At 39.1% G+C, this 26,273-nt stretch overlaps 1 pseudogene; it reads right to left on the bottom strand.

Annotated features, from left to right (window-relative positions):
* Positions 1-14,986: 14,986 nt before the first annotated feature.
* On the bottom strand, positions 14,987-15,111 carry LOC142435481 (small nucleolar RNA SNORA17; annotated as a pseudogene).
* Positions 15,112-26,273: the final 11,162 nt, after the last annotated feature.

The raw sequence follows: 26,273 nt of genomic DNA, 5'->3' as shown, positions 1-26,273 counted from the left end.
ATAAAGGAAAGATAATACACACACACTTACCATAAAACTTATGATGCAGAAAGCAAAGGACTGTTGTAATTCTGTCATGACTATACAATTGTTCTGCTTGAATTTAACCAAACTCAAAATTTACTGCCACTGAGTTGATTGTGATTCGTGGCAACACTATAGGACAGAGCAGAATTGCCCCTGTAGGTTTCTGGGGCTCTAAATCTTTAAGGGAGGGACAGAAAGCCTCATCTTTTTTCCCTCAGAGTGACAGGTGGGTTTGAACTACTGACCTTGGGATTAGCAATCCAATTTATAACCCACTCTGCCACCAAGGTTCCTGCTTGAATTTAAAGCATGTATATATCAGTATTCAAATATGATTTATGAATGATTTTAGTCACAATTGATAAGAAACTGTAATATTCTCCACATGTATATTAAGGTTTACCTCTGATATATAAACAATACATGAGATAAGACGTGGAAATAGATTATGTCTTGCATGGAACATTCTGATCAGTGGCTAGCGGTTGCCTTTGGAGTTGTGTTGGTAATGATTCTGAGATCATATTTGTCTTGCGTGGGAAAGAATGCTGGAATCAGTGATGCCCATTGTAGATTCTGTGAAGGGGTGAAGAGGCATCTTTTGGCTCCTGTCACCGACATCATGATACAGACTGACATTTCAACGAATAGTTTCTCTCACTGCCATTGAGTGTATTTCAACTCAGCAACCCTGTAGGACAGAGAAGAACTGTCCCTTTGGAACAGCTGGTGAGTTCAAACCATTGACCTTGGGGTGAGAAGCAGTCACTACATTACTAGAGCTCCTTGTTGAATAGTAGAGTTCCTGAAACAAACTCTTGAGCTTAATTAAAGGAATATGTGTTTAGTGATTTAATTTTCCCCAAAATAATTTATTGTGATGGGTTTTTCATTATGAAAACCTCAATTTCTTTTATGTAGTCACTAAGAGAATTCATGTCAAAGTTGACTTACAAAATAACTATGCCAATTCATTCAATTGATTTTTATAATTGACTCAACGGTACTGTTACTAATTTAGAACATAATGTGAAATCTAAGTGGAATAAGAAATACTACCCCAAAGCCAAACCCCTTGCCATTGAGTCTATTCTGACTTATAGCTTCCCTGTACAGGGTTTCCAAGTTTATACATCTTCACAGGAGCTGATTGCCCCATATTCCCCCTCAGAGTGACTGCTGGGCTTGAGCCGCCAACCTTGCAGTTAGCAACCAAATACATAAACAAAAGTATATGTGCAACTGACAACTTATGACACAGTATTTGGCTCTAGAGTCCCGAACAGCAAGGCAGTTTTCTCATGCACACTAAACTGTGAAAATTCCTTCATTTGTCTCAAAGAAGAAAATACACACAGAGAAAACTTGATATTCAAACCACTGTATTTTAAGATAATACACATTGTGCTGCTAACCGCAAAACCAGCAGTTCTGAATCACCAGCGGTGCTTCAGGTCAAAGACAAAGTGTTCCACACCTATCAAGAGAGTTACAGTTTCAGAAACCCACAGACCAGTTCTACCCTACTCCAATTAAGTTTATCATCTTAATTTTGAGAATCAACTTAGCTAGTGGAGTAAGCTTTACGCAGATATTGAGTTCCAAAGACAATTTATACACAGGCTGCTAAAGGGCAGTGGAGGGAATTATAGAATGCTACAGGATCTGTCCACACATGTATGAGTACATAAATGTTACTGTTTACTAGCTATCTTGTTTTAGAAGAATTCTGTTGTATTTTTTAAATTGTGGTGAAAACATACACAAGAGAACATACATCACCATTTCAGTCACATTTATTGCATTCTTCCGGGCGTGCCACTAGTCTACCCTTTTCCAAATAATTCCAAAGCCATTATTCAAAACTCAATGCCCCCAAACCAACAATTCCTCCTTTTCCATCCACTCCTTACCATTAATAATGTGGTAACCACTAATAATCTTTGGGTTCTATATATTTATTTATTTCACACAAGTAAAATGATACAATATTTGTGCCTTTGCAACTGACTTGTTTGTTTCCGTAGTCCCTGGGTGCTACACTGTGGGCCAACCGGTTGGCAGTTTACATTCACTCCTGGAAGAGAGGTTTGATAAGCTGCTACTGAAAGAACACGGCCTTGAAGTCACTGTGGAGCATTCCTGCTCTACACATATATTGTACCCCCGTGTAAGAATCAACTTGATGGCAATTAACAACAATGCTTTCAAAGTTCACCCATACTGGGACATGTGGCTGTAGCCTTAAAAAACGTGAAATAGAATCAGTATACCAAAACAAACAAACACAACACAAACCCACTGCCATCAAGTTGATTCTGATTCATAGAAAACCTATATGGCATAATAGAGTTGCTCCTATGGGTTTCAGAGACATGTTAAATCTTTAAAGAAACAGACAGCTCCATCTTTCTCCCTAAGAGTGTCTGGTGGATTTGATCCGCTGATCTTGCTGTTAGCACCTCAAGGCATAGCCCACTATGAAACCAGGACTCCTTAATAAGTATATGGATTAAGGTTTATAAATGCACGTATAACATAATGCATTATTTGAAAGCAAACACATTCCTTCCCCCCTCAGCAGGGCATTTTCTATATTGGTGGTAAGACTGATAGTTCTGTACTGAAAGTAAGATGATGGATGCTCCAAAAATTTTGTATTGTGCTCAGAATAAAGTTTAACTTTTTTAGACTCACTCCATACAATGCAGGTCTTGAATCCTGCTTTCTCCAACTTCTCTTGTTGTATGTCTGGAAGAAAACCTTTCCATCTTTCTAGAACAGTGGTTCTCAACCTTTCTAACACTGTGTCCCTCATGTTGTGGTGACCCCCCAAGTCATAAAATTGTTTTCATTACTACTTCATCACTGTCATTTTGCTACTGTGATGAATCGGGAAACACCTGTGAAAGGGTCATTCAATCCCCCAAAGAGGTCGCGACCCACAGGTTGAGAACCGCTGTTCTAGAACCTTTCACTTCACCCCTGAAGAGATAGAATTTGAACTTGGTTTTATTTTATATCCTTCTCTAAGAATCTGACCTCCAAAAAGCCAGGGAAACTATCTCAACCACTGCTCTGTAACCAGGGCCTAACACGAAGCAGCCTAATGAAAGGGAAAACCCCAAGCTTTTCTGCATTTAAAACTAGTTGCTGTCGAGACTGGCTTGTGATGACCCTGTGTGCTTCTGAGTAGAATTGGGCATAAGGTTTTCAATTTCTGTAGCCTTTTGATGGTAGGTATACAGGCCTTTCTTCTGAGGCACCTTTTGGTGGATTTAAACCTTTGACTAAATACCTGAGTGCTTCATTGTACCACCCAAGGCCCCCACTCTCAAAAGAGACAATCTAACTCGTCAGTCTAAATTCTGGCTCATGTACTCCAGAATAAACCAGATTAGAACTGCGCTCCACAAGATTTTCCATGATCTGTTTTTCAGATTTGGATGGATGGACATGTCTTCCAAGACTCCTCTGAGAGGATTAGAACCACCAACCATTTGGTTAGTAGCACAGTGTGTAAACATTTGTGCCACCCAGACAGGATATTTGCACAAGCAGGCAGGTACAACGTTATATTGTATATTTCCATTGTCTTACAGAGAAGCTTTTAATATAGTGACTAAAGCAAACTTTCTTGAGTTATGTATATATGTCCATTTATTTACAAATTGAATTTTCCTTCACTGATGACGGCCATCCCTGAATGTTTCCGCGATGCTTCTGAAACATCCCTGAGTGTTTTCCGAGGGAAATGATCTCATTACCCAGGTCTGTTAGAATGGAAATGCAGTAAATTTAATATTCTGTAAACTACTTTTCAACTCAGTCCATCTGACTCCCCTACAAAGTTTCTGAACAAAGTAAATTTGAGCTTCCTTAACAAATCTATTCATTTCAATGTTTTATAGAGTAAAAGGATATTAATATCTATGATCTAGGTAGCAGGGGTGCAGGGCACTAACCCACCCAAGGGGAGGGTATTATTTATATCTCCACCGGGAAAGGGGGACCAGATTTCAACCCAGTGCTCCAAGACATGAATGCAACATGCCGACGTGGAGTAGGAAACCAGTGGAGAGGTCTGAGAGGCCGGCCCCAATCCCAACTACTACGTGGACACTTACCCCTCCCCTCCAGAAGAATTTATTTCAAAGGAAGGCACTGAATCTGCAACTCTGGGAGAGGGACATATCTGATCGGAGCACACGGGAGCAGAGGAAGAGGGAAGAGAGAGTGAAGCACATCCTGGCCCACCAGGCCTTGAGGACAATGTTCCCGATTAAAGCAGCCAATCCACAGAGAGGACCAGTCCCACTATGAGACATGACGTCCCTCACTGACCCATAGCCCTACAGGGGTCAATACTGGAGACACAGTTTGGGAATTGCACCCGATCTGATCCCGCCAGACTAAGGGAAACCACTAAGTGGGTGCAACAGAACAGCAAGGGAACGGAGCAGCGAGGTACCCAGGAAATGCTGAAGGTGGACTTTGGGGCCAGGGCATGGTGTCCCCAACAGAGTGGACTGGAAAATACTCCTAAAGACCAACAAACAGTCCTTGAACTAACTACAAGATTTTCTTTCCTGTTGTATTTTGTTGTTGTTTTTTTTGTCATTGGTCTGTTGTTGTTTTGTTGTATACTGTTACTTGGTTTTGCTCTGTCGTTTTCGTGCATGTTATTATCTCCGCAGGACTGTCTAAATAAGATAGGCTGGATGAACAATCTGCATGAGAAAACAAAGGGACCGACAGTTCCAGGGGGACATGGGAGAGGAGGAAGTGGTCGGAAAGGTAGTGGTGTTAACAATCCCAGGGGCAAGGGAACAGCAAATGATCCAAATCGGTGGTAAAGAATATGTAGGAGGCCTGGTAGGGCATGATCAAGGGTAATGTAACCAAGAGGAATTGCTGAGATGCAAATGAAGACTGAGCATGATAGTGGGACAAGAGAAAAGTCAAAGGAAATAGAGGAAAGAGCTAGAAAGCAAAGGGCATTTATAGAAAGCAAAAGGCACGTACATATGCAGATATATTTATATATGAGGATGGGGAAATAGACCTATGTGCATATATTTATAGGTTTAGGATTAAGTTATCGGAAGGACATTAGGCCTCCACTCTAGTACTCCCTCAATGCAAGAATAGTTTCTTCTATAAAATTGGCATTCTATGATGCTCACCCTGGGTGCTGGAGCAGCTGTGTGGAGACCCCTGCCAGTGCCAAGATACTTACACATTCACTGATTGGGCTTTCCTCCTGCAATCAGTGTCATTGCGTCTGGTTTGTGAGATGGAGGAGGATTCTGTGGACTGGTGTTGGGTTAATAGGTTAATGTTGGACTTGTGGGCTTGGGCAGCACTGGGTTGGGATGTTTTCTTGATGCTCACTTAACCTTAATATAAAACTCTCTCTTACACATGAGTCTCTGTGGATTTGTTTCTCCAAAGTACTCAGACTAACACAATGTTGTAACTCAAGGCTTGTACTTGTTCTTCAGTTCTTTCAGCGTGAGAACATCTGAGCATGTCCCTTCCTGGATTATCTATAGGGGTTGCTTCTACTCATGGAGTGTTACCAAATGAGACACAAGCAGAGGTTTGAGAAGGACTTACACATCAGGTCGTCTTTGCTATAATTGGACCCATGAGAACCCCATGTTAATGAGCCTGAGCTAGCCTATTGGAGACACTACATGGAAGAGAACTGAGGCACCAGAGCCACCAGCTTTCTAATCACCAAACATGTGAGGAAGAACATTCTTGTTCACTCGCCCTTCAGGCAAGTCCCCAAATCACTGTAAATGCCCCCAAAGCCCAGAAATATTAGGTAAAGCATTTAAGACCAGAAGACATACTTGTTCCAAACAGAGAATTGAGAGAAAATAATCGGTATTATTACTAATTTTGGGGATAGTTTGCTATAGTACTGAAAACACTTTACTAGTTTAGTTGTAGCATAGCGTGTATGTAGGAGAGATTATTTTGAAAGGGATGAAATTAAAGTTGGGCTTCCCCTCACACTGTGAAAGAAGGTCAAAAAAGAGGAACAGAAGGACACCAGCTTTTATACATTCTTAACAACTTGAAGGTGAACAAGCGGCCATCTAGCTCAGAAGCAACAAAGCCAACATGGTAGAAGCACACCAGCCCGTGCGATCATGGGGTGCTTAAGGGATCAGGTATCAGACATCATCAGAACAAAATACCTTATCATAATGAATGAAGGGGGGACTGCAGAGTGGAGACCCAAAGCCCATTTGTAGGCCACTTACAGAAGGGTCTCTGAGAGGAGACGAGCCAGTCAGGGTGCGATGTAGCAATGATGAAACATACAACTTTCCTTTAGTTCCTAAATGCTTCCTCCTCCCCTACTATCATGATCCCTATTCTACCTTACAAATCTGGCTAGACCAGAGGATGTACACTGGTACAGATAGGAACTGGAAACACAAGGAATCCTGGGCGGATGATCCCTTCGGGACCTGTGGTGTGAGTGGCAATACTGGGAGGGTAGAAAGAGGGTGGGTTGGAAAGAGGCACAGGGAATCTAGGACAGACGAACCCTTCAACACCAGCGGTGGGAGAGGCGACACCAGGAGGGAAGGGCATGTAGAAAGGGAGAACCGATCTCGGAGATCTATGTGTAACCTCCTCCCTGGGAGATTGTCAAGGGGGAGGCGGGTGAGGGGAGACGCCGGGGAGTGTAAGATAAGATATAATAATTATTTATAAACTATCAAGGGACCAGGGGTGGGATCGGGGAGGGAGGGGGATGGGGGAAAAAAAGGGAAACCGAGCTGATTCCAGGAACCCAAGTGGAAGGTGAATTATGAGAGTGACGAGTGCAACGAATGTACAAGGGTGCTTTGCTCATTTGATGTATGCACAGATTGGGATAAGAGCCTTATGAGCCCCAATAAAAAGATTAAAAAAAAAAAGAAAGAAAATTATTAGGGCAAAGAATGTATGGATGTGCTTTATACAATTGATGTATGTATATGTATGGATTGTGATAAGAGTTGTATGAGCCCCTAATAAAATGTAAAAAAAAAAGAACCCAGTGATAATCACATGGGCCATGATGGTCTGAACCACAATTGATCGCGGGCTGGCCAAAGGATCAGGCAGTATTGTGTTCCTTTTTTTTTTTTATGGAGTCACTATGAGTCCAGGACCAACTCTAGAGCAGATAATAGCAGTAGCAACAAGAACAAAGTAAGCATTGTTGAAATTACAGCAATTCACTCAATGCCATAATAGTGAAATGAGCAAAATTACATTATTGGGAAGGAAACATTTCAGGAAAGATAAATCTTCTTTTTAACACTGGGAAATGATTGTAAGTAACAGCAGACAAGTTACTTGTATAGTGTAGAATCTTCTTACCTACGCATGCAATTAATCCCTTCCTTGGTCCTGGAAAAGCACTAGAGGCTAGCTTAAGATAATAAAAGTATTGTACCTAGCGTCACTGTATTAAAAGACCTCATTCTACAACGTGATCACGACCAAGGGCAATCATTCATACCTTCATATGCATGTTGTTTACTTTGGAGTTTAGATTGCATTTATGACCACTATTTCATGAATTGAAAATCACATTAAAATGAATGAAGAACCTCCTCTTTGCAATGATATTCTGTAGCAATAGGTTTTGATGTGAAACATTAGTTAACATGCACACACATACACCCATGTATGTACATATACAAACTAGTATATATTAAAGCAACCTATAGTATAAATAAAATTAAACAAAGGGCATTGAATTGCAAAACCAAAAGGAAAGACACAGCCTCCGAATTCACAGGGGCTTTTAGGTACTGAAGTAATTCCAGTAAGTCAATGATGTTCTCCATATCACAGGCAACTAATTAAAATTGCTGTTCACTCTGATGTCCTGGCAGGGTGAAATTTCACAGGTAGAAATAGCTAAAGTAATGAAGCAGAATTCTTGAATTAAATCAATTGGTATCAAGGGATTCACTCTCCAAAGACTTGAAACAACCTAATGGCCTAATCTGAAAAATGCACACAGAAAACATGTGGGAAACTCCTGAATTTCAGGATTATGCAAGTTGGAGGAAAGCCAAGGGAGGAAAATGGCTCTCCCTTTTCCACTTCATATGGTGCCCTGTGTGTCTCCAAGTCCAAAACGAGTACTTCTTTACATGTGGATTCTCTGAAGCAGGGGTTCCTCAGTTGGTTTTCCATGCATCAGAAGCACTGGGATGGCTTGCTTTCTACCACAGATGGATGGTTCACTCCCCAGACCTACGGAATCAGACACTGAGAAGTGGAGCCTGAAAACTTGCACTTCTCGCCAGTTCCCAAGTGATGCTGAACTTGCTCATGCAGGAAAAATACTTTAAGGAAGGCCTGGATATCTGCTTCAGTAAAGATCACAGCCAAGAAAATCCTGCAGAGAAGTTTTACATTTTAACACATGGGGCTTCCATGAGTCATTCTGGAAAACACCATGGTCTCACCATGGAAAGCATTCAAGTCTCAAACTTGAATACAAATAGCAATATTCTGGTTATTTTATTAAAATGCATTCCAATCACTTGGAGACCTTAAGAAATGCAGGATAGCAATGATGAAACATACAACTTTCCTCTAGTTCTTAAATGCTTCCTGCCCCCACTATCATGATCCCAATTCTACCTTACAAATCTGGCTAGACCAGAGGATGTACACTGGTACAAATAGGAACTGGAAACATAGGGAATCCAGGATAGATGATCCCTTCAGGACCAGTGTTGAGAGTGGTGATACCAGGATGGTGGAGGGAAGGTCGGGTAGAAAGGGGGAACTGATGACAAGGTCCCTGGGGGATGGACAACAGAAAAGTTGGTGAAGGGAGACATCAGACAGTGAAAGATATGACAAAATAACAATAATTTATAAATTACAAAGGATTCATGAAGGAGGGGGGATGGAGGGAAGGGGGAATTAGGAACTGATACCAAGGGCTCAAGTAGAAAGCAAATGATTTGAGAATGATGGTGGCAACAAATGTGCAAATGTGCTCGACACAATGTATGGATGGATGGATTGTGATAAGAGTTGTATGAGCCCAAAATAAAATGACAAATAAAAATAATCTTTTAAAGTACAACCCCCCAAAATACATATTCTTAGTGAGGAGGTCTGGTGAATGTTACTTCAATCGTGATGCTGTGTGCTTCCCGGAGGTCAGCTTCTATGATTACTTGTTTAGCATGCAGACTGAATATGTATGATGAAAGGATACAACCTTCATCCACACCTTTGCTGATTTTGAAGCCCACAATATCTCCTTTTACTGCCCTGTCTTCTATGCATAGGGTCTGCATGAGCACAACTAAGTGTCTTGGAATTCACATTCTTTACATAATTTGCTATGATCCCCACAGTCGAATGCCTTTACAGAGTCAGTAAAATCTAGATAACTATCTTTTGACATTCTCTGCTTTTAGCCAAGCACTATCTGACATCAGGATTGGAGGAAGACTCGTTGCCCTGGGACATGAGCAGGGAACAGCCTTGCTTAATGAAAGGAAAGAGGACTTTACAGATGAAAGTCCAGACTACAATATTCACCGTGGATTACATCTCAGCACAAATAAAATGAAAATCTTAAGAACTGGATAAATAACTATAAACTATAAATCACTATAAATGGAGAACAACAACAACAAAAAACAAAACAGAAAAAGGTCAAACATGTTATTTTACTTGAATCCACAGCCAACACTTATGGAAAAAGCAGTCAAGAAACCAGACATCCTGGGGTCTTAAAGGCTTGAAGGTAAACAAGCAGCCATCTAGCTCAGAAGCAACAAAGCCCACGTGGAAGAAGCACACCAGCCTGTGCGATCATGAGGTGTCAAAGGGATCAGGCATAAGGCATCATCAGAACAAAAAAATCTAACCATAGTGAATGAAGGAGGAAGTGCAGAGTGGAGACCCAAAGCCCATTTGTCGGCCACTGGAGATCCCCTTGCAGAGGGGGCTAGGGGAGGAGATGAGTCAGTCAGGGTGTGGTGTAGCACTGATGAAGAATACAGCTTTCCTCTAGTTCCTAAATGCTTCCTTCCCCCCTACTATCATGATCCGAATTCTAAAGTCTAGATAGAGTAGAGGATGTACACTGGTGCAGATAGGAGCTGGAGGCACAGGGAATCCAGGGCGAATGATACCTTCAGGACCAGGGGTGTGAGTGGCAATACTGGGAGGGTAGAGGGAGAGTGGGTTGGAAAGAGGGAACCGATTACATGGACCTACATGTGACCTCCTCCCGGGGGGACGGACAACAGAAAAGGGGGTGAAGGGAGATGTCGGACAGGGCAAGATATGACAAAATAATAATTTATAAATTATCAAGGGTTCATGAGGGAGAGGGGAGTGGGGAGGGAGGGGAAAAAAGAGGATCTCATGCAAAGTGCTTAAGTGGAGAGCAATTGGTTTGAAAATGATGAGGGCAATGAATGTACAGGTGTGCTTTATGCAATTGATGTATGTATGGATTATTGTAAGAATTGAATGAGCCCCTGTTAATATGATTTTAAAAAAGAGAAAAGAAACCAGACAACATGTAGCATTTGGCAAATCAGCAAAGGTATTGATAAGTAATGGTATTGCTTTGAGGATTCAGGTGTGCCTGGTCCAACACATGGTATTTGCAGTTACCTTATATGCATCCAAAACCTGGGCAATGAATAAGGAAGACCAGGAAGAATTGATGTCTTTGAATTGTGGTGTTGACAAAAATTATTGGCCATACCATAAACTACTAATAAAAACTAAAAATCTCAATGAGTCTATGTAGGAAGTAGTCCTAAGGGAGAGTGGCAATGTTCGGTATCTCTTACTTTAGACATGTAATTACCACAGGAAAAAGAGGAACCTGTCTTCTCCTATGGAGACTGAGAGTCTTAGTAACGTTGAGGAGCAGTACTACTCTGTCCTTTGGAGTTCCTGTAAGTCACTTTCTACTCTGGGGCAGTGGGTTTTCAGTTGGTTTTAGTCCACAATGAAGGACATCACGATTGGTAAAAACAAAACAAAGCAAAGCAAAAAACAACCGCGGGGGGGGGGGGTATATCCAGTGAGAAAGAAGACCTTGAAGGAACTGGGTTGGCACAGTGGCTGCAATAATGACCTCATCATGGTGATGATTGTGCTAATGGCATGGGACCAGGCAATGGTTTCATTCTGTTGTGCATAGAATGAGTTGCCATGAGTCTTAACCCTATGGCAACTAACAACAGGTCTGGTGATGCTAATTTCTCTGCTCTCTGAAACACACATGCAAAAGCAAAGAATTCCTCGGTGGTACGAATGGCTTCAGTAATAAGCAAAGGTTGGGTGGTTTAAGGGCATCCTGAGATACCGCTAAAGCAGCAGTTCTCAACCTGTGGGTCGCGACCCTTTTGGGGGTGGAACGACCTTTTCACAGAGGTCATCCGATTCATAACAGCAGAAAACCTACAGTTATGAAGTAGCAATGAAAATAATTTTATGGTTGGGGGGGTCACCACAAAAGGAAGAACTGTATTAAAGGGTTGCGGCAGTAGGAAGGTTGAGAACCACTGTTCTAAAGAAAGGCCAGGCAATCTGCTTCCAAAATGTCACAACATTATGAAGCAGTTCTGCTCTGCACATATGGAATGGACATGAATTGGAATGGATGCTGCTAGCGGGTTTGGTTTAGCTTTGGCTCAGTATCTTAGTGTGAATCTCTTTATCTATTCCACTCTTTCCTTGGTGGGAGAAACTGGGCAAACCATGAACACTCTACTGGGGGAATGGTTGTGCAGGGAGAAAGAAGTGTGTGAGAAAATTGAGGTCAAGCTAAAATCTAAATGTTTTATCTTCATAGTTCTGCAAAGTATTATGACTGCATAGTAGTATGAAAACTAGACTTGTTAACATGTTGTATTATATTTATCTGACTTTGAAAACAGAAGCATTTAGATCCCAGTAATATTTGAGATAAAATTTTGTTGAATTGTCATATTATCTCGATATGTTGCTTTATTTTTAGAATTCTAAAAAGGAATTCTAATCGAAGCTACATAATGATTTCGTCTTCTATTTTTAACAATTTAGTTACCTATTTTGTTTTGTTTAACAATAAGTTAGGTTACCTATTTTATTTATTGCCTTTTACATGTTCACAGCCATCGACTCTCTCGGTGCAATCCTCAGCCTTGAAGTATTCCAGTGATTATAGATGAACTACAGCAGAAGGCAATTAGGCATTTCTGGCTATGGTTCCTTATTTTAAAGCACTATATTCATTATAGTTGATAAAATGTAATGAAAGAAACCCAAACAGTTTTTTTTCTCCAGTAGAGAATATTTGCTGCATACACACATGCTTATATTATTTTATTCTCACATTTTCCATAAGCTGCAAATAAGATGAGAGGTTTACTTCTGATTTGCATGTATTTGTGGGTATTCATGAGATCAGTTGAGTGTCCTGATGTCGCTAGAAACTGCCTGTACCCTGGTATATTGGGGATTTCCTTAGCTTGTGTTAGCCCTAGAATTCTGATTACTCCTAAATGGGCCCTGGTGGAAAGAAGAGGATGATTTCAGGAGAGGGCTAGAAGTGATGGGTGTGGCATTGGAAAGGCACTGGATACTATGGGAACAAGCCCAAGTTAGGTGTCTGTACTAAAAAGTGCCTGGAATTCTGCTGAGTTGTTCACATTAATAGTTGGTATTTGGTGTGACTGTTACCACAAGGTAATTAATCTTCAATCAGTTTCTATGCTGTATTTAATACTAGAGTATTATCACACACAAACTATGCCATAAAATCTCTGAGCTATTATGGTTTACTCTTCCATTTACAGAAACCTCTAAATTTGTCCTTATAAAAATAATGATGTTTGGACTTTAGGTCTCTCCTTGAATATGTGAGGGAAACTATTGAGTGTTCACATTATGTGTTTTTCTTCACAAATGCCAAATGCCTTTTCAACATTAGTGGTTTCACTGTTTCTTATAAGCTACCACTTAAAATTTAACCTCAGAGTAAATATCACTAAATCTCTTTTACCCTTTTCATTCTGAAACTCAAATACATAACAGAATGCAATCTACTATGGAAAGGATGTCATTGTGTCAGCTACAAATTAAGGGAACTTTCTGGAAATTTGAAAACTATAGCAGTTTTAACACACAAATTAATCCCCGGTGTTTTGAAATTTTGAGCAAGGAAACATTGTAATAAAGCTAATCTTCTGACCCATAACTAAACTATGGGCCAGACATTTATGTAAGTTCTTACAGTTTAATCAGTCAATTCAATGAAAAGAGATGGAATACCCACAGCATACCAGATGGCTTGCTAAGCACTGCGTGTGTGCATGTGTTGGTATATGTGTATTCTTTATGTGTGTGAGTTTCTTTAGCTGGAGAGTGACCACTGAATGAATAAGAAGTCAGATTTTAGATTGGATATTTCTTGCTGCTTTCAAATTTTAGTTGAAGTCCTAAAGCTGAGCAAAGTAGGCATTAAGCATTGGAATAAATGATCAGGGCTGGGATTGTAAAAAAGCTAGGCAGGCTTTAAACCATGAGAATTCTTGAGATAGATTAACATGTGTGCCCTGGAGACTAGAGAATTTTTCAGGCCCCTCCTAGGAGCCTTCAAAAGGTGGAAGGCTGATTGGCAGGGTCCCAGTGGCAGAGGACAGAAGACAACTCGTTTTAATCCCCTCCATTTTGATTTGGACAAAGAAATGTGAATGTCCTGTTGGACAGTGGCATTCAATTTAGAATCATTGTGATCAGATATTCTCCAAGAAAAGATCCATGGTTTAAAAAACGTTGGGGAGCAAACACTCAAAACTTTGGGGGAACATAAAAAAGGTTAAGGCCCCTTCCAGAAAGAGTGGGGGGAAGTGCCTGCTATAGGGCATCCTCATTAGAGGTATATCCCATGATCTTCCAAATAAATCCCCCAAGGACTGTATTCTATAACCTCCCCTAATGTAGGGCATGGTGGTCAGACATGGGCATGAGGTGCTACAATAACCTGGGACATTGGAAAACATTTGCACCCATTCATCAGATCTCCTTCACCCGTCCCTGACTAGCAGCCAGCAAGAGAGATGAGAAGGGGTGAAAGAAGAGACCTTATTTTTCCCAAAGTGCAGTCTTATAAATCATGTGTCAGGCCTGAGGTGAGGATAGAAAAGATAACTAAATTGGATTTGAGATTAAAGTTCTGATTTATATCATACTGTTCAATAACAAAAATGATTATTAATTGTCAAGTGTGATTCTTTGTTTTTCAGATATTGACAGAAAAGCTAAAGGAACTGCCTGAGTGTCATCTGCAGTAGAGATGGCATCGTGGTTGATAATTTAAAAATTCAAACTCACTGTCATCAAGTCAATTTGATTCATGGTGACCCTAGAGGGCAGGATAGAACTGCCCCTGTGAGTTTCCTAGACTGTAACTTTGCGGAGGAAAAAGCTTTGTCTTTCTCCCATGGAGTGGCTGATGGTTTCGAACCGCTGACTTTGTGGTTCACAACCCAACTTGGAACCACCACACCACCAGGTCTCCTTGTGATTGGTAGTAGTAAGCAAAAAGAAATGGTCACTATTTTCATCCTAAAATTAAAGCCAACTAACCAACAAACCAAAAAACACCAAACCAGTTGTCACCTAATCAATGCTGACTTACGGCAGCCCCATGTATTACTGGGGAGAACTGCTCCATAGGGTTTTCTTGGTTGTAATCTCTACAAGCAGAGTCCCTAGATGGTACAAACATTTCAGCGCTCAACTACCAGCTGAAAGGCTGGCCTTTGAAACAAATCTTCCTCTTTCTGTCTGACCCTTTGCCAAGGAGGATGTCCTTTTCCAGGGACTGACCTCTCCTGATAACATGTCCAAAATAAGTGAGGTGAAGTCCTGCCATTCTTGTTTCTTTTGTTGTTGTTTTTTTCAGTCATCCTCAGGTGGTTCACATCAGACTCCTGAGCCTAGACATAGCCCCTATTCTCTCTGCCCTCTAATGACACAGCTGTGACCGGGTGGCCATGCTGCAATGCCTCTAGGGGCACATTCTTGTTTCTAAGGAGCATCCTGGCTGCACATCCTTCAAGAAACATTTGGTTACTTTTCTGACAATCCATGTTACTCTCCGTATTCGTTATCAATACATAATTAGATTACATCAGTTTGTTTCCGGTCTTCTCTAGTCACTGTCCATCTTTCACGTGCATATGAAGCAATTGGAATCTATCAGCTTCAATTGCCTGAAATTGATCAAACATGTATCAAGATGCATTGATAATGACTGGTGATTGGAATGTGAAATTTGGTAATTTCAGTAGGGTCCACGGTTGGAAAATATAGTCTTGGTGAGTGAAATGAAACTGGAGATCACATGACAGAATTTTGCAAGACCCATTACTTCTTTATTGCAAATACCTTTTCCAACAATGCAAGCAGCATCTATATAAGTGGACCTCGCCAGATGGAATACACAAGAATAAAATTGACCATATCTGTGATACAAGACATTGGAGAAGTTCAATATTATCAGACAAAGCAAGGCCGGGGTCGATCGTGGAACATTCATTTGTGATCAGCTTAAATTCGCTTTCAGTGTCAGGTTTGTCACGTCCATAACATGGCTTCTCAATATCTGTATATAAATATCATTTGATATAATTATTTAAGCCTCAGATTGCTAAATCATGTAGAACCATCTGCTTAAATAGCTATGCTGCTGTCCAATCAGTTCTGATTCATAGAAACTGTATGAAAAACATAACAAAACACTGCTGGGTCCTACCACAAACAAAGACAGTTTTGACTACTACTAAATCATGACTACTATGAATACATCTTCACTGTATATTTATTAAGGCTCTTATGGAGAGCCTCGTATAAATTTTAAAGATTTTTTGCCTCTTTCATTCTGTCATATTTGAGAAAGAAAGCAAAATTCTCAAGATACATTTTTGATTTATCTGTGAACTCAGGATCCATTAATTTAACAGAGTCACAAATTGAACAAAACACATTTTCTTGTCAGTTTACAGAAACAATTACTGTGTTGTATAATATTTATCTTATAGTATCCATCTTCACATTCTTTTTCCCATGACCTCTTCAAATCAATCTCACTCCACATCCAGTTCTTTAAAACTATACGTGTGAAAAGTAGTGGCAAAAAAATCCCACTAAAGCTATGGCAAGAGCTGGCAAGAAGAGATACTTAAAACAATCATTAAGCTCAATCGAACATCCAAAGGTTCATGTGATCCCCAATATTTTTTTAGCCTTTTTTTCATATGGTGGATTGCCAAGTGGAGATTTGTTATTAATTTATATCACTGCTGATAACTCAGGTTTGAGATTTCAGATTCACACTGGTAGATCAACTGTACCCAAGGGTGCCAATTCTTCCCTTTTCTTTGTATCCTTGCCTTTTTCTGCAGCACCTTGCAGTGCCTTTGCACCCTGTCCTCGCATTGAGGCCATGCCTACTAGATGCATGTAAGAGAACACCGGAGAGAACTGAATCACCCCAATAGACATTCAGCCACCTTTCAAATGCATGAGTCTCTTAGCTGACAGCCACCTAGTGATTGGGAGCAGGCAACAACCCAGCCAACCCACATGAATAGCTGACCTGCAGAATGATGAGCTCAATAAATAAGCACTGGCCTTTGCTGTTCAGTATTGTTATGATGTTACACAAGTAATACACACACTGTCACTAAAATCAGGCTGCCAAAGAGCTCTGGTTGTGATTAGATGAAATAAAAGTAAGACAAGAGCATAGAAAGGCTTATAATAAAATTGACATTTTTTCCAGAGTCTGAGTATGTAACTCTAATTTTACTAGGTTTATTATACTTGTCTCTGATAAGAAGAAAGTCATTTATCTAAACAAACATGGAAGGAAAAAGACATGCAAATATTGTTTCATTTCAATAAGAAAGTTCCTGTGAAGCACACACAGCTAATGCACTCAGCTCTAATTGAAAGATTGGATGTTTGAGTTGATTCAGAAGTGCCTCAGAAGAAAGACCTGGCATTCTCCTTTTGAAAAATCAGCCATTGAACACCATATGGAACACAGCCCTGTTCTGACACACATGGGGTCATCATGAGTCAGAGTTGAGCCAATTGCTATTGGTAAGTTAACAAGACCAGAATAACACCCTGGAGGGTTAAATCACACACACACACACACACACACACACACACACACACACGATGTATTCCTGAACATTAAGAGAAAAAACACAAATTTGGGGAAAATTAATCTCCACAAACTTAAGTTTCTCTATCCATATTACAGAGTTTCTATTCTAATTTACCTCATAGGATTACTGCAAGAGTTAAAAACCACTAAGACTATGAAGGAGCCATGGTTGCACAGTGAGTTGAGCTTGGACTGCTCACTGAGAGTTTGGCAGTTTGAATTCACCAGCTGCCCCATGGGAGATCCCCAAACCAAACCTACTACCATGGAACATTGAGTCCACTCCACCTCCTAACCACCCGCCACAACATTTCTGACATTGCAAATCTCTACAGGGGCAGCTAGCCTCATCTTTCTTCCATGGAGTAGCTGGAAAGTTTGATTCATCAACTTTGGGTTTAACAGTTCAATCCTTATCTGACATTGTCAGCAAGCCTCATTCTGTAAAGATCAGAGCCTTGGGATACTTAGGGAAAAGTATTATGAGGCAGAATTGATTTGATGTTAATGGATTGAAGTAGTATTCACTTGCCAAACATTGGAATACGTACATCCAAAATACTTCCTACTAAATATGTAAGTACCTAGTAAGTACTTTGTATGTACTTAGTCCCGTGCTTGGTGAATGATTTAGTACCTAATGCATGTCAACTCTCATTATTTGTTCTTATCTTGGTTGTCATTACTATTTGCATTCTTCTAAATATGTCCTGATAAGTACAATGTAGAAAACTGTTTACCTTCATTGCATTCAGAAATGCTCGGCACAGTATTAAACTATGCATATACAAGGAACAACATCTTGGAAAAATTAAACATTTAAATCTTACTGAAATTATGAATGCAGACGTGGAAACATATTGGAGAAGAGCTAAAATTCAGAAGTATGAATGATGTGCTCCCCAGGAAGAGCATGAGAAAGGAGGAGCTGTGACTATAAAGTAGCCTCTCAAAGATTAGTAGGACATTATCCTTTCAGGGTTGAGAAATTCCCTTCTTCTCAAAAGTGAAAAAAAAACTAGCAAAATTACAAGGTGAGGAAAAAAAGCTAGAATGCTAATAAAAATATATATTAGACACTTAGATGGGAACCATCTGATCACAAACATCTCTGTAAGACACACTGGGACCTTGGATTAGATCCTGCAATTTTGGTAACAGGTTGTTACTGAAGAGTTTTTAGCCAAGTGTTAGTTGATACTGTTTTCAAATGAATGCCTGGACAGCGGGTTCGAGAAGGAACTTGAGGGTGCGGAGACAGAGGAAGGGACCTGGCTGAGAGAGCTGCAATATGCAATGTGAATGCTGCAAGTGGGAGATGATGGCTGCCACGTCCAAGCTGTGAGAACAGGAGCAATGGCCAGAGAAATTATATTCAAGAAATATTTAAGGGTAAAATGGAAAGATCTTGTGAATGGCTGCAGGTGAACAATGGGAATGAATGACTCCCAGGTTCATGAGATTATTCATTCAGATAGAAAGCATGGTCAAGAGAAGAGGCAGGCTTTGATTGAAGCCAGGAGGGAGAAACAAGAGGGGATGTGTCTTGAACTGTTTTATATCTATCTATATCTGTATCTGTATCTATATCTATCTATACCCATACCCATACCCATACCCATACCCATATCTATATCTATATTTATCTACATCTATATCTGTATCACCTATATATCTATATCATCTATATCTATATCTAATCTATATAGTTGCTAATATTCATCTCAGATGTCAAGAAAACTGTGGTCTACATTGATGTGGGATCATAAATCCCATAAAAGATGAGTATTATATCATAACATACTCAGACTGTGGTTTCATAGCTAGAATGTAAGCTAATAAGGGGTAAGCAGAATTACAGTATTTATAGCTCAGGTCTCTACATTTTTTTAGTAGTCTATGTGACTTATTACTTTTCCTGTGATGTCATGTGCACTCTAAGTATGGGAGAAGTGAGAGGAACTGGAAACTTACCACTGGATTAGCCTATACGACTCAAGTGGAGAGCCCAGGACTCCGGTGGCAACTGCCTGATTGGTTTATCAGAAGTGATGCTGTCAAAAAGACTGGGGACTTGACTGAAAGTTTAGGTAAGAGGGAGAAATGAAGAACAGAATTTCACATTCCCATAGAGTCCAGATTTTCTGAAAACATTTAGGACAGATGACCCATGCAAAAGTATTACCCTGAGGACATTTTTCTTTTTACCTCAGAAAGCACTTTTAAAAAAAAAATTATAACATTTTATTAGGAGCTCATACAACTCTTATCTCAATTCATACATACATCAATTGTGTAAAGGACATTTGTACATTCATTGCCCTCATCATTCTCAAAACATTTGCTTTCCACTAAAGCCCCTAGCATCAGCTCCTCATTTTTAAACCTTGAACTACAACTATACACTAAAGTCAACTGCCAAATAATTGTTGTTGTTGTTGTTAGATACTGTCGAATTGGTTCCAACTCATAGCAACCCTTAATACACTGCCTGGTTTTTGAGCCGTTCTCACAATTGTTCTTACAATTGAGTCCATCGATGCAACCACCATGTCGATCCATCTTGTCTAAGATCTTCCTCTTTTTTTGCTGCCCTGCCATCCCACCAAGCATGATCATCTTCAGGGACTATTCTTTCCTGACAGTATGTTCAGAGTACATAGGATAAAGTGTGGCCATCCCTGCCCCTAAGGAACACTCTGGCTGTACTTTTCCAAGACAGATTTGTTTGTCCTTCTGGCAGGTCATTGTATTTTCAATATTCTTCACCAGCATCATAATTCAAATGTATCCATCCTTCTTCAGTCTTCCTTATTCAATGCCCAACTTACTCAGGGGTATGAGGCCATTGAAATGGCTTGGGTCAGGTGTATCTTGGTTCTTGACATCTTCTCCTTGATGGACCAACACTTCAGAAATCTTGTGCAACAGATTTACCCAGTGCAACATATCATTTGATTTCTGGACTGCTGCTCCAATGCGCATTGATGGTGGATCCAAGCAAGACAATGTCCTTGACAACTTCAAAATTTTCCACATTTATGGTGATGTTACCTATTCAGTTGTGAGGACTTTGGTTTTCTTTACATTGAGTTACAATCCATACTGAAAGCTGCAGTCTTTGATCTTCATCAGCAAGCTCCTAAAGTTCTCTTCACTTTCAGCAAGCAAGCCTTCCTCCAAGCCTATTGCCATATTCTTCTTCATATAATCCAGGTTCTGTGATTCTTTGCTCAGAGCCCAATAGTATCTTAGCCTAAATCAATAAAGAATGTCTGTACTAAGCATAGTGTTCTATTAAAGAATTATCTGTATATGACCAAATTGACAACTACCCAAAAGGATAGCTGAGAACCATAAGATGGACATGAGTTTGAGTTAAAGGTGGTAAAATGGTTTAGAAAAGGTGTCAAGAAAGTTGGAACAATTAGAACTTAAGTAATGTCACTGAATAGTACATGTAAAAATTGTTGGAAGTGGTGTATATTTTCTTCTGTGCATTTTCATACGCACAGACACACACACTTAATATGAGAGAGAGAGAGAAAGAGAAACAGGGGATGCATTTGGAAGGAAGGTAGCACTGAAGGGAGTCAATAAAGCCAGACAGGTCAATTGGTAAACCATAATTTTGAATGAAAACAGAAAGCTGTAAAATTACACAGAGAATACTGTCATTTTCATAAAGATTAAAATAGCAAAAAGACTCAATAATTGAAATAAATCATGCTTATCTTAACATAAAAAGAAAATCATAAGAATGATAAATATTAATGTTGGCTAAGAGATTATCTCTGGCAACATGGGATCTATGATGGTATAATATAGGACACTATACTATATAGGAACTTCATGGTGGCTTTGTGATGTTTGATTTTTAAAACTTGGCTTGTAAAACCTGAGAATTTTTTATGACTTACATATACTTTCTTTGTATAATGGAGCCTCAGTGGTGCCATGGTTAAGTACTTAGCTGCTAATTTTAAAATTGGCAGTTTAAATCCACTAGCTGCTTCATGAGACAAAGAGGGCGTAATCTGCTGCCGTAAAAATGATCAGCCTTGGAGAGCTTCAAGGGCAAATCTATCCTGTCTGATAGGAGCTTGATGAGCTGGAACCAATTCAACATTAAGGAGCTTTGTTTTGGTCTTGCAATAATGAAATATTACATTAAAAAGGAAGTAATCGCTACAATGTAGAGACATTCATGTAAAGGTGTACAAAATGTAAAGAACAGGGAATCAAACAATAAAACATCCAAATGGGAAAGCCAGTGAAATTCAGGGGGGTGGGGGAATGCAAAGAAACAAGAAGGAATCATGAAAAATTGGATCAAAGTAGGAGAGTGCAAATGCATCGCACCCGGTCAGTGATTACATTGCCTCTGTTGAAGCTAATTGTCCTATTGAGAAGATGATTTCTCAGGTTGGTGTATTAAACAAGAAAAAACTCTGCTTACAAACCATATCCATAAGAGACAAGGATGGAAAAGATCGATAATGGTGAGAATGTTATGTACACTGAAACCTATGAAGCTGCAACTTGACAGGTTTGTCTTGTTTTTCTGGGTCTCACAAGATTTCTGTCTTTAACAGGGCGCGGCCTTAGGACTTTTTGATCTCTTCTTTTTCAGGGAAATATTTAAAGCTTTCCTTCTCTGACATATCTCTAGTGTACACAGGTTCCAGTTTTCACTATATTAGATGCTCGTTCATAAGTACGAGGATGCAATAGCAACAATATAAATAAGAAACAACACAATGACATGTGAAGTCAAACAGGGACAGACTGATGACAGTTGGTCAAACGTCCACAAATGAATTAATATGGAGAGAAAATCATGTATGATATTATCTGCAGTGTGAGGGACTCTTCCAGAAGATAGACAATATGTGCAAAACAATAATGTCAGCAAGTGGTATTACAAATGGGGAAAAGAAAGAAGAGACCCTAGCAAGCTGATAATTGGTGTTGCCAAAGAAAACCATAAGTTGCAGAAGCAACAAAGAAAGGATAAGTAGAATGACCTGCATGGCATTAAGAAAAACAATAGCAATAAAATTCACCATCTGAGAAGGTTCAGAAATTGTACATTTTAACCTTTAACAAAAACCAGTACATAGCCTGATTTTCTCAATTCAGGGATTAAAAAGGGATATACAGATATTTAGCAGAAATATTAAGTTGCATAGACAGGAGATCAATTTTAATTCATCTTGATATTAATTTTAATGACACTAAATACTAGAAACACTAAGTTTTAAAATAAAAATACTTCTAACTATTTTTATTTCCATACCACCATTCATCTGCCATTGTGTCCTACAGTGTTGGCTTGTGCATTGCTCCTTAGCTGAAAGCTATGGCAGTAGTATTGCAAATACTAGCAAGATCATCTCTAGTGGATAGGTTTTAGTGGAGCTTCTAGGCTAAGACAGTTGAGGCAGAAAGTTCTGGTAATCCCTTTCTGGGAAATAGCCAATGAAAACCTCTGGAACCCAATAGTATACTGTCGACTATAGTGCTGGGAATGCAAGACACTTGGAAGTGTACAGTAGCCACAACCATGGACTCACGCATAGCAATGGGGATGAAGCTGCATGGAGTTGCCATGACTGGGACCCAGCTCATCAGCAACAATACTATATTTCTATAAACAGAGAAGTCATCATTTTTTTAAAAAAAGAAGTTCATCTTGGACTACAAGGGTTCCAGCTTCTGTTATCAGAGCAACTTCCCTTATAGAACGAAGTTTTAAATTTTTTTCCATATAAATTCTAAGGCCAAGAATGTATTCATAGCTGTAGACTCAGCAATGAATGAAAGTATTGCTTGCAAGGACAGGATCTGAACGTGAGAAGCATTTAAACGTAGATCTAATGAGAATTTCATATTTATAGTTATAAGACAATATCTTAATTCTCAAGCATTAAATATACCAATGAAAACACTGTAATAAATGTATTTCACTTCCATGCAAAAGTAGCAAAACTCTGACTTACTAACATTGTAGTCACTTTCATTTTTAACATCTTTAGTGTTTTCCTGTAATTTTCAAGTTCTTACTAATTATTTTCATGATGGCTAAAGGTACTCATTTGCCATTTAAAAGATGCAAATATATTTTAATGTGCAATATGTATTGATTGATTATCAATAGTTATCAGTTTTAACTATGTTAAATTCATTTATTAATCACTTGGGAAATCCTTTCAGTCAAGTACTCTGTTGAATTGCATTAGTTCAACTCTCAAAGCATTTGCAGCACCATCTCTGTTACTCAACAGACATTTTGCTTAACACTCCTAGTAAGTCTGCACAATGTAAAAACATGACAATTATTGTTCAAGAAGAGGGAATAAAATATTTTTGACATTTTGTAATCTGAATTTTCAAAATAATTTGTATCTGTATTGAAACGTAGTCTATAAATGAGGAGCTGATACCAAGGGCTTAAGTAGAAAGTAAATGTTTTGAGAATGATGAGGGCAACAAATGTACAAAGGTGCTTGACTCAATGGATGGAGGTATGGATTATGATAAGAGTTGTACAAGCCCCCAAAAAGATGATAAGAAAGAAAGAAAGAAAGAAAGAAAGAAAGAAAGAAAGAAAAAAAGAACGAGATGTAGTACTTAACTCTTTAACACTGGATCATTTTGACACATTTTGATTTCCTCAATGAAAATTACTGAAACTGTTTACATTTACTTCCTACCATTTATACTGACTTTTGTGCCTTTAATGAGACAAATATATATGTCCAAATTCATTTTATTCTAAGCGTTTTAACCTCAAAATTCTATCCTATCTATATGGGCACTCGTCAATTTGATTAGAATGTAATTGAGTATGAATCCCAGAAAATTGGTTTTAACCTATTGGTTTTATCTTATCATATCAACTGCTTCTTTCAGTTTGATGTTATTGTTGAGAGGTGGCTACCTTGGACTCACAGGAACTTTATGTGCAAAAGAACGAAATGCTGCCAGAACCAGGGCCATCACAACCAACGCCATATTTGAGCCACTGTGTCAATCCATCTTCTGCAGACACTCTACATTACCAAGCATGATGTCCTTTACCAGAAACTTGTCTGTCCTGATAACATGTCCAAAGTACATGAGTCAAAGTCTCGGCGTGCTCCCGTCTAAAGAGCATTCTGGTTGTATTTAATTCAAGACAAATTTGTTTGTTCTTCAGGTAGTCCACTGTACTTTCAATAGTCTTCACTGACACAGTTCTTTGGCCAGCTTCCTTATTCAGTGTCCTCAAAGTGACATTGGTGCTCTTTAACCCTTTAGGGGTTGCTAAGAGTTGACATTGACTTGTGGGCGGTGAGGTTTTAATTTTGTTTTGTGCAGCAGCTTTGACCGCTGCTTCTAGACAAATCCATTGTGTATCCAAATAAAATGCAACCCTAGCATACTAGGAATACTAAAAATCAAGCTTTTAGAAGAAGTTATAAAAATAGAGTAAGAAACTAAGACATAAAACAAAATGATCTGCAGTTCAACATGTGACTGGATCTGTTTCTCTCTTTCTTTGGTTTTCTTTTGTTTATATTTATCTCTCTATATTGAAGCAACATATAAAAATATAATTTATCAGAAAGTTTAGAGCAGATTTCAAACTGTGAGCACGTTATTTGTTTTTATTGCTGAGACTGGTTTTATTGCTTCCTGAAATTGCTGTAGAATATGAGGGATAAACAGTTTTCTATGAAATACAGTAGGACAAATTATTTGTGTAGGTATTTCTCATATCAACTATTAAGAGGAAAAGCACATTCCTCTCATTGTCAAGTACATCAGCACTTAGAAGAACGATTTAACAAGAGACAGCTTTTACCATAATCCACTTTTCAGAAAGTTTCTTCAGGTACACTTGAGATTTAAACATCTCTTTTAAAAATAATTGAGGGAAACTGGTATCTGTTTTCTGAGCTATAACTTGACATTTGTTCAAAATAAAGATCTGAGAACTTTATACCCACATAATATGCACATATCCATGTATATAATCTGCATATTCCCTATGAAGTATTTTGTGTCAGACTTAATTAGAATCAGAATGTTTAAAAGTTCTCCATTCATCCTTCCTTCATTCATTCTTTTTAAGAAAAGGTGATCTTAAATCTTCAACCCAAGATCCACCAAGAAAGACCTTTGATCTCATGATGTCATATTCCAATCACTCTTGAACCTTGAAGGCCTTTACCAAATAATCTGCATGTGGCCAGTGAGTCAATTGAGAACAACAGTGAAGAGATTTCTGAATAAGAGATTTTCAAAACCTGGAAGAACGTATTCACTTGGTCACTTTTCATTGACCAACACAGAGCCACATGGCCCTGCCTAACTGCCAACTGGTGAGATAACATGAATGCTTCAAAAAGCAAAGTGGATATTGGTGAAGAACAGCATTCTCTGCCACATTTTAAAAAATGATTTCTACCGCAAAACTATATACATTACTCTCAAGCAATTGGCCAAATCAGAAAATTGGATTTTGTCTTCTTTCTCAGAAACGCAGTTAGAAAAATAATCGTTTTTACTTACATAACTTGAATATTGTCAAACATGTTGGTAGACTTGGTTTTCTTTCTTTCTTTCATCATACTTTGCCACCTCTACATTAAAAATCCCTTCCACTGACAATAGGGAACTATCCTTTACTATTGTCAATTCATGACCCATATTTATTCCTCTCATAAATATGCCACATGGATTTTTGGAATGTTTATTATTATTATTCTAGACCAACATTTCTTCTTTGTTGTTGTTGTGCATTGTAGTTAGGAGCCATCAAGTCCGTTATAACAGAGCACAACACTGCCCCAACCTGCTCCAGCCTCCCAACTGTTCTTATGCTTGAATCCATTGTTGTAGCCACTATGTCAATCCATCTTGTTGTGGGCCTTCCTCTTTTGCTCGGCCCCTCTACTTTATCAAGCATGATGTCTTTTTCCCAGGGACTGGTTTCTCATGACAACATGTCCAAAGT

The sequence above is a fragment of the Tenrec ecaudatus genome, chromosome X (assembly GCF_050624435.1).
Source record: "Tenrec ecaudatus isolate mTenEca1 chromosome X, mTenEca1.hap1, whole genome shotgun sequence".
NCBI classification, from domain to species: Eukaryota; Metazoa; Chordata; class Mammalia; order Afrosoricida; family Tenrecidae; genus Tenrec; species Tenrec ecaudatus.
Note: the sequence above shows the minus strand (reverse complement) of the source record. Positions and strands in the feature narration are given on the sequence as shown.